Source organism: Macaca mulatta, chromosome 13 (genome assembly GCF_049350105.2).
Source record: "Macaca mulatta isolate MMU2019108-1 chromosome 13, T2T-MMU8v2.0, whole genome shotgun sequence".
NCBI classification, from domain to species: Eukaryota; Metazoa; Chordata; class Mammalia; order Primates; family Cercopithecidae; genus Macaca; species Macaca mulatta.
Genome location: NC_133418.1, coordinates 5,186,659 through 5,196,047, shown reverse-complemented (window position 1 = coordinate 5,196,047; position 9,389 = coordinate 5,186,659). Strand labels below are relative to the sequence as shown.

Below are 9,389 nucleotides of genomic sequence, written 5' to 3'. Positions count from 1 at the left end.
AGCGTTAAGGTTATTCTGCAATCCGGGCAGCTGGGCACATTCTGACAGACAAGGGCTGTTGTGCAAAGCCTCAGCAAGTCAACACCTGCCTGTGCCAGCCTGGGAACGATAGGATCTAAATTTAATTGCTTCCTGAGGCAACTGTTTGCAATAGAAAGTAATTTACAATGGCCTGTAAATCCTGCGGAAAACAGACATCTTCATTCGTCTGGCTAAAAGCGTAAACACTTCCATTGCTCAAGCCTCCATCTCACACACCTCCACTCCGGCCCAAAGCCGCCCTCCTCCTGCACTCTTCAACCACAGGGTCCCAGGCCAGGACGCCTCTGTGCCTACAGAGGGGTCACCTAGCCCCTCAGTGTCCTGATGGCTCTTTGTGTGTCTCAAGAATAAGAAAAACAAACCATCACTTAATAAATAAACACATTCTTCCTGTAAAAACATGCAAGTAGATCGGCCCTCTCTGATGCCACCCCAAATCCAGTTCCCTCCCTGCCCCAGAGTTAAGGACCCGTCAGATTGGGTGAAGTCTTCCAGAACTTTCCCTATGTATTTTCAAAAATATGTGTGTATCCAGGTATAGAAAAATATATAGCTTTGTTTTATGTGTATGTTTAAGGAAACAATACAATTCTCATTGCTGCATTCTGAAACTTGCTTTTTCGATTACCGCTAGATCTTACAGACTTTCCTTGTTAGAACACAGATCTGCTTCTTTGGGAACTGCTGGGCTGTGTGCCCAGCACAGTGTATTTAATCTCCTCTTGATAGCGTTTAATCTTTTTGGAATTACATGAATCCTGCTGAGAACATTATAGACCCCCTTAGAACAGTTTCAGGGCTAAAGAGCTCACAAAGTGTTCCCAGACTGAGCTAAAAGCTGCTTTCTAACTCCCACTTCCATGTCCTAGCACCTCTTGTTAGCCCATTTCTAGGAAGAAAATCTGGCCCCGGGGGTGGTTCTCCTCCTGGAGCTCTCAGAGCCGTAGGGACCATTCAAGATCATCTGTCCACCTGGTCTCATTTTAGAAAGGAGGCCACCAGGCCCAGAGAGGTTAAGCAAACTGCCCAAAGTCACACAGTAAAATCAGTGCTTTTGTGTCGTCTGGGACCGACAAACCCCTCCAGTGCCCTCAGGAGACAGAATGCATAGCCAGTCTTCTATCCTGGGAAGCTCAGTTCCCAGGCTCAGCAGTTGCCAAAGGCCCCTAGGGCTTTGTTTTCAAAGGAGAAACGAAGCAGGGAAGTATTTTTAACGCAGCTCCACCCTGCTTGCCTAACTCCTCGTTCCCCGAGCTAGCTGTCCAGGAAAGGCCAGCTTCACAGCAGCATTTGCAACTCATGGAAAACAACAAATGCCCGAAATAGATGATACCCAAGCTCAGGAATGGAAAAAATTGGCTCATGGTTTCAAATGCCTCTTTTAGAAAAAGACAAGAATAGCTTTTGGCCTTTGGGGAACTGCTGGGGGTGAGGCAGTGGGGAGGTGGTTGTGAGTCCCAGATCACTAAGGGCCAACTTCCTGCCTGAAAGAGCTTTGGCCACTGTACCCCAGGGCGCGTGTAAACCAGCTTCCCGAGCTTTGTCCACGCTGGAAACTGCATCTGCACCTGGCTCTAGGTTCCCTCCAACCTCCGGCCAATCTGGAAGGACTTCCTGTGTTGGGCCAGGGCTGGGCTGGGTTCACCTCTCCACCCCACATCTCCCCACTGTGTCCCAGCAGGGTAGAAACCCATGGTTCTGAACTTCCTGAGCCTGAATGGTGGAAGCTGAATTCCCCTGGGGGAGGGGAACGGAGGGCAGGGAGAGAAAACTGGGGTTTTCATCCCCACTGAAGACACAGCCCAGCTGTGTGGCCTTGGACAAGTCACTGAACCTCTCAGGGCCTCAGCCTCCTCCTCTGGAAAGCAGGATAACTCTCCACTTTTTCAGTCATCCACTCATCCAATATGTGTTGTGTGGTCCTACTACGTGCCAGCACTGAGCTAGACATGGGATGTAGCCACGGCCAGAACGAAGTCGATATCCTTGTGGAGCAGAAGATGTGGCCCTTGCCAACTTCACAGGCTGCTAAGAATCAGTCCCTGCTCCAGCTACTCAGCCAAGGTCTTGTGCTGAAAGGGGTGAAAAAGCCTTGGACCGGGGCTGACCCTAACACGCACTGCACCATCTTGCATGGAGTATTTCATTCAATGTCGCTCTAGCCCTCTGAAGTGGGCGCTGTATCTGTATCTATCCCTTTATTACAACAGAGAACCAGAGAGTAAGTGCTGGACAAGCCCGCAGACTCCTCCACAGATAGGAAGGAGTAAGTGTGGGCTGGGTGAGGGCCAGGCACTGGTAAGTCCCAGGGTCAGGGTAACTAAAGCTCTGTGGGAGTCTTGACTGGAGCTCAGCACAAAATGCACTGGACAAGGAATCTCTTAAAACCATTGGGTCTGTGTGACACTTTTACTTAAAATAAGGTCTCAACTGAGCCTTCCACTCTCTGTTGTATGTCAGGTGACCCTTCCATGTGACAGAAGAGTAAAGCAAGGCATGTAGAGGTTAAATGACCTCTGCCCAGCCAGACCCTGCCCATCTCCCACCAAGATGAGGCGGGAGAGGGGCAAGGAGTTGGGCTGGGGATGGGGGTCCCTAGGCGATGGGGGCGTGACTGGGGCCAGGAAAGAACTCCATCTCCCAGGATGCCATGCAAGGGGGGCGTGTAGGGGCTGGGCCTCTGTGTAGGCAGGGCTGTAATTTCTTGGTATTTAAAAAAAAAAAAAAAAAAAAAGGAGCAAAAGAAAAGAGAGAAAGAATCAAAGCCTCAAGCGTCACGTCTAGGAATAGCGCCGGAGTCCGGCCAAGTCATTAGAGACGATGAGTAATCCGGTTAAGTCATTTCTCTAAACACCATTCCTTGTAAGAGAATTAAAATATCAGCTTACATCAGAGGGGGAGAGGCAGGCTCCAGGGGCCCGGGCAGGAGCACGGCCAGGAAAGGGGCGCGGCTGGTACGCTCTGCCACTCAGCCCTGCCCCAGGTGGGGGCTGCATGCGGGGCCCTGCCAGCTGAGCCCTGGGCTTGCGGTGGGCGCTGACATCCAGCTAGCGGGAGTAGAGGGAGCGGCCCGCCACACCGCAGTTTACCTCGTTGTTCAGGGTGCTGGGGGAAGTTCGGGACCGCCTGATCTTCAGAGAATCGTTGTCCCTCCTGAGGGCAGCTGGTTTTGTTTTGTTTTTTCTTTCAGTGTTTCTCCCCTCCCTCCTAAGATGTCGAGTTGATATCTCGACAACTTCAGGTCTACCGTTGGAGTAAAGGGCTGGGGATCGGCCTGGGGACACAGGGAGGGGAAAGAGGGGTCCCCAAACCTCTGGAGAGGTGCCGATTTTCCGCTAGACTAACTGCCAAGTCGTGAGGGGTGATGCCTTAATTTCTATTTCCCCCTTTTCCCTTTAGTTGCCCTGTATTTGGAGAACGCGGAGCTGGGAATCCGCCAGACTTACGGGACAGTGGTAACTGCCAGCGACACTTCACGCATCCTGGGGGCAGGATTGTGATGACCTGGGGAGAGCTGCTGATCACGAAGCTGACCCTTGTGGGGGGCAGCGGCGTGGGCCTGTGGTCCCAGTGACTCAGGAGCTGAGGTGGGAGGGGATCTCTTGAGCCAGGAGTTCAAGGCTGCAGTGAGCTTTGATTGCACCAGGGCACCCTAGCCTGGGCGACAGAGCCAGACCCCAGCTTAAAAAAAAAAAAAAAGCTGCCCTCAGTCTCATTATAACACCTGCCCTCTGGGCCAGGACCCACAACGTGAATTGGGTCTCAGCTGTGAGCAGGACACAGACGTCATCTCACCCTCAGTAGCCCTAAAGAGGCCCGGAGACTTCCTAACGGCCTCCCAGCCATGCCTAGGCAGTGTGGAATCACTCAGGTTCATGGTGGCAGACCCTAAACACTTGAGGCAGGCTCCCCTCACACGCTGACTCCTGCAGCAACAGGCTAGGAGAGGTCCATGCCTCCCTGGGAGCTTCTCAACCAGTCCGGAGAACAGAAACCTCCCCAGGCTCTGGAGCCAGGCGGACTCGTGTGCAATCCGGGTACCCTCCCTTGCAGGTGGTGTGACCTGGGATGGGTTATTCACTGTCTCCAACCCTCAGTTTTCCCGTGTGAAATGGCGTTAGCAATACCTAGCTTGCAAGATTACTGTGAGGGTGAGAAATAACATAAGCCTTCAACAACTGGTCATTCTATTGTGGCGGCTACGAGAACAGCCTCTTTCCCCAGTGGCATCAGCACTTCTGCAGGGTGGATTCTGTGCTCCTCAGGCCCTGCCCTGATGACCTGGGGCTGGGCCCTGAGACCCCACTCCCGATCAGGTTTTCGAGGTCTTTGGGTAGCAGCTGCGAAGCACCCCCCGGCCCCGCTCCCCGGGTTCCTGGTGGGGTCCTAGGCTCTGGCCAGGATGCGGGCGTGAAGGGAGGAATTGTGGGGGAAGTCAGTGACTCATCTCCAATCTGAGTGGGCCCCACTAACCCCTTCGATACTGGAAGCCCAGGCTTTTCGGGGAGATACTGCTCTAATTCCTCCTCCCCAGATGAACTCATGGGACTTTGCGAATATGAAAACTAAAACTTTCAGCCTTGCAATGATCGAGGGTCCACTGGCTCCAAGAACTCAGATCTCTCCGAGGTTTCATACCCTCACTGCAGCTCCCCCACACTGCAGCCCCGACCTGAAGCCCAGGCCCCTGCTTTCATCATCATGGTGTCATCCACCCGGCACCTGCCATAGGCAGGACTGCCCTCCCTGCCTGACATCCCAACCACCTTTGTTAGAAACGGTACCTGGCAGGGAGAATCCAAGGTGAACCCAGGTCTAAATGGTCCTGTCTACACCCCAAGAGCTCTCATTCTCCCCGCATCTGCTGTGCATCCTTTCTGCTGCTGCAGGCCCAGGTGCGAGTGTGCAAACCTGTGCACACATGCCTGTGCATCTATGCATGGGTCTGGCATGCCAGGAGCCCACAGCTCACACGTAGGATCGCACAAACGTATCTATACACTAACTCACCAGAGAGCCAGCCCAGAAGCCCCTGACGCATTCTTCCCCACATCTGGGGTACCCTGGCCTGCCTTGGACTCCCAGAAGGGTTGTTCAGCCCCCCTCCCTCACCCCAGCTGCCCACCTGTGCAATGGTGTCTTCAGCCATGGGGCCAGCCTGACGGACTTTGCTCTGTTAAAACTGCCTTCTCTCTCTCCGCCTTGGCCTCAGCAGGCTCTTCCAGACCTGCCTGAGGGGTAGTGGCCACGGCTGAAGGCAGAGGGCTGCGTGAAGGGGGCTTCCCTGGGCCTTGGGCCTGGGTAAAGACAGCTCTGGACATGGAGGTAGCTAGTTTGGCATCCCCCCTCTCTGGCAAATATGGCAGTATAGCCACACTGGGAGGGCTTTGCCCCAGTGCCCCGTGCTGTTCCTGGGGCTGCGTGTGCGCATGAGCTGTACCCTCTGGGCCTGGAGGAGCCTTCCCCAGCTTGCCAGTTCCCACCATATCTACCCAGTGAGCTTCTGCTCATCCTTCAAGGGCCCACCTGAGGCAGATACCCAGGGGTCTCAGCACACACCTCTGCCGTGGCATGTGCCACGTCGTGCTCCCGTGGTCGGCCTCATGCCACTGTGTGACTGGCCAGCAGCCCCCAAGCCTCTCGTCTCCAGCTAGGAGTGCTCTTTACTATCTGCCACGCTGCTGACAGGGCCGCAGAGCCCCGGCCGCTGCTCCTCCAAAAGAGGAAACTGAGGGTCTAAGTGGGAAGGGACTTAGCCAAGGTCTCACAGTCGCTTCAGAAGATCTCAGAGTTGGTAAAGGAATTGGGAAGGAAGGGGAGGAAGTGAGAGGCCACTGAGGGCAGGTGCACAGTAGGTGCTAAATGAAGATCCACAGGAGAATGAAGGGCATGGAGGATGGGGAGAAGGAAGAGGCCAGGCACCCACCTCCACCCCCATCCCACATCTCCCTCCATCACCAGGCATCATCTGCCCTTCCTTCTCCAGGGATTAGCGCTTCCTCATTGTCAAGGGCAGCACATTCTAGATGCTGGAGCCTTGACCTCACATGTACCCCTCTCGCTGGAGTCACACCCTCCCTATGGCTGCAGGCTGACTGCTCAGGCCACAGCCCCTTTCCTGGGTATCCCTGTTGCTACTGAATCCTGGCCAGGGGTAGTGAGTACAGCCCAGGTCTTGGACTCCAGGACAGCACCCCCTTAGCTCCCCAAGGAGCTCGGAGGCCCCAAGCCCCTGGCCAGCTTGTCTCAGCTGGAGGGAGGTTCTGGGCATCCTGTGGCTGGACTCTGAGGACTGCCTTGGCACAGATTCTGTGCCAAGGCGATGGGCAAATTTTTCTCCACAGGAAAACCAAGTAGCCCAGTGCAGTTGAGCTCTCCGTGCTGTCTCCTATCTATGAAACCGGCTGTCAGGCACAATAACAGCCCTCACGCCTCCGGGTACAATTACGGGCATTGGATGAGCTATTTCTTATAAAGGGCTTAGAACTGTGCCCACTGGCGAGAGGAAGTACTCCATAAACATTAGCTGGTTTCCACAGCCCTGGGTGAAACAGAAGGCACGGGGTGGGCCCAGGCTGGGGGAGTGGGGACAGGAAACCCGACTTCCAGCTCCAGCCCCAGCTCAGCAGAGAGACCTTTTGGTTCCGCAAGCCCCCAACCCCCTGCCTTCCCTCCTGTACGAGTGTGTCATATTTTGTTGGCTTTGGGGCTTTCTTTACTTTTTTTCAAATAAACAAGGGCTGCATGAAACCTCTAATATTCTGGGTAAGTGTTGAAACAGCTCAGAAATCCCCTCCTCCCCTTGTGACTCAGTGGCAGGAGCCATAAGCAGAACTACTGGTGACACTGTGGGAGAGAAATTCTGCAAAATAACAGCTGGGCAGCCCGGGACCCCAGGGAGTTGAAATGGGACCTCAGAGGCATCAGGATGTCCTGGAGAGGCACCAAGGCCCGAGGTCCCCCAGGGACTGTGGAGGGGGCATTAAGCCTTGAAAAAGATCATGACGCCCATCCCCCCAGCATAATTAGAAATAAAAACAACCCAGGACAGTTACATTAGTGTAAGGAAGTCCCTCAAGAGTTTGACTTTTCCCGTAATGGCGATTTTCGATGCTCCTTGGGAAACATCAAATTCTTTCCAAGCATTCTTCTTTTTCTATTTTGGTGCCCTAAGCACTAGTGTGTTCGACCAAGCCCCTGCCCCAGCCCTGAGCGACCCCTGCAGGCTTCCTGGCCCCTTTTGGGCACCGGCTCCGGGGTTGCGGCGGGGGGGGCACAAGGGGGGCACGGAGGGCTGAGGGGGAGTGGGGGGGAGAGCTGGAGGCGGGGCGGGGAGAGAGCCGGGGGTGGGGCTGGGGGAGAGCCGGGGGTGGGGCTGGGGGAGAGCCGGGGGTGGGGCGGGGGGAGATCTAGGGGTGGGGGGGAGGGCCCCCAGCAGCTCGGCCGCGCCCCCCACCCCACCCCCCTCCCCCCCCGGGACCTTGCTGGGGTTTCAGAAAGCGCTTTTCTGGCCCTGCCGCCGGATCTGACTCAAAAAGGGGAGCTGGCTCAAACCGAAAGAATAATTCGGTTAGCCAAAGCGTCGATATTTCCCTGGGGCCCAAATGGCTGCCAGGCAGGGGGCTCCAGGGCTGCAGCCTCGCCGGCCCCTCGGGCCCCGCCGAAAGCCCCGGGCCCCACACAGCCCCACCACCGAAAGGGGCAGGAAGAGCGGCTGAGAGCGGGCCGTGCTGCAGCCCCGCAGGCCGGACTGTCGGACGGTGACCCTCCCGAGGCCTTCCCTGCCTGTGCCCGTGGGCCCTGCTCTCCCGGGCCCTGCGGACGTTGGGCAGACCCCTGAAGCCTCTTTTCCAGCAGCACGCACCTCCCTGCACACCTCCGTGAGTGAAGTTGTTCTGGAAGTATCATGTGGACACTTTTGGAGGCCTACACCCACTCTTAGAGGAACCTGGCGTCCCACTGCAGGGCGTCCCGCCTTTTGAAGTTGAAGAATTGTCTTGCACCATACATAAAATACACGAACACTACGCAGCCGGTGAGCTAAAAGAAAAAGTCGCGAACATACCTCAGCGTTTTAAGGAAGCTTTATGAATTTCGGCCGCATTCAGAACCTTCCCGGGTCGCAGGCCGTGGGCCACGCACTGGACAAGCTTGCATTCTGGAGACCGACTCGAAATTAACTGGAAAAGAACCACTCGGGCCGATTCAACACCCCTGTCACCTATCCCTACCCACGATTTCACTCCCAGGCCCCTTGGCCTGGTGATGCTTGCCCTTTGGCCAGCGTCCTAGAGGTCACAGTGAGGCCCAAATGAACGGGGTTTTATTGAACTGACATGCCTGGGAGAGAAACATTAATCTATACAGAGAGGCTAATCATTTGTTTCAGGCTGAATTGCCAGGGTGGCGTGGGTGGCGTGGGTGGGGTGGGCCCAGGGGCAACCCTCCGCTCCCCCAGCAACCCATGTGTGCAGTCTGAGATGGCCGTATGCATATTCTCTTCAGGTCCCCCTCCCTTCAGTCTGAAGCAGGGACTTGGGCTTTGCAGGTGCAGAAGCTCTCTGGCTCTGGGAGCCTGCTGGACTCAAGTTCCTTCTGACCTCAGGACAGGTGTGGGCAGGAGATGCTGACGGCTGGTTTTCCTGGGCCACCCGGAACACCTGGCCTCTCAGCCTAGCGTGCTGAGTCAGCACAAAATTCGCCCTGTAAGCAGGACCCTCCTGAGCTCCCAGGAAGGGCCAGACACAGAGCTGCTGTCACCAGCAACAGTCCTGCAGACGGCGAGACGGCTGTGGCACGGTGCTGCACACAAGGCCTGGCTGCTGCCTGCCACGCACAAGGACAGGCACCGAACACAGCCGAGGTCAGGGACCTGCGGGGTCAGCTGAGCGTGTGAGGACTCAGGTGCTTGCAATCCCTGCCTCCCTGCCACAGTGTGATGCTACAGGGTGGCCCGGCAGGACTGGGTCAGTACAGCTCCTGACCTACCAGAGGACCTAGTGTCACCCCCCACACAGTTGTCACACTGCTGAGGAGTCTGAAGAAGAGGAAGGCACCAGGGCGGTCCCAGTCACGCTGGGACTTGGAGCAGTCCCTAGTACTGATACTGAAGTACGTCAATATCATAATAAATGGCTTAGAGGGAGCTGTGTTGACTGTTAATCCCAAGGGGTGGAGGGAACACCTCGCTTCCCGAAGAAAGCTGGGAGCATCTCTCTCTTCTTTTTTTTTTTTTTGAGACAGGGTCAGACTGGAGTGCAGTGGTGCAGTGTCAGCTTACTACAGCCTTGGACTCCTGGGCTCAAGTGATTCTCACACCTCAGCCTCCCAGGCAGCCACGACCATAG

General features: G+C 55.7%; 1 long non-coding RNA gene across 1 annotated transcript; it reads left to right on the top strand.

Annotated features, from left to right (window-relative positions):
• The first annotated feature begins 2,386 nt into the window (after positions 1 to 2,386).
• Positions 2,387 to 7,272, top strand: LOC114671816 (uncharacterized). Its single transcript, XR_003721947.2, has 3 exons — positions 2,387 to 2,874; positions 5,258 to 5,367; positions 6,856 to 7,272. It is a non-coding gene; the product is annotated as an uncharacterized LOC114671816 (long non-coding RNA).
• The last annotated feature ends 2,117 nt before the right edge of the window (positions 7,273 to 9,389 follow it).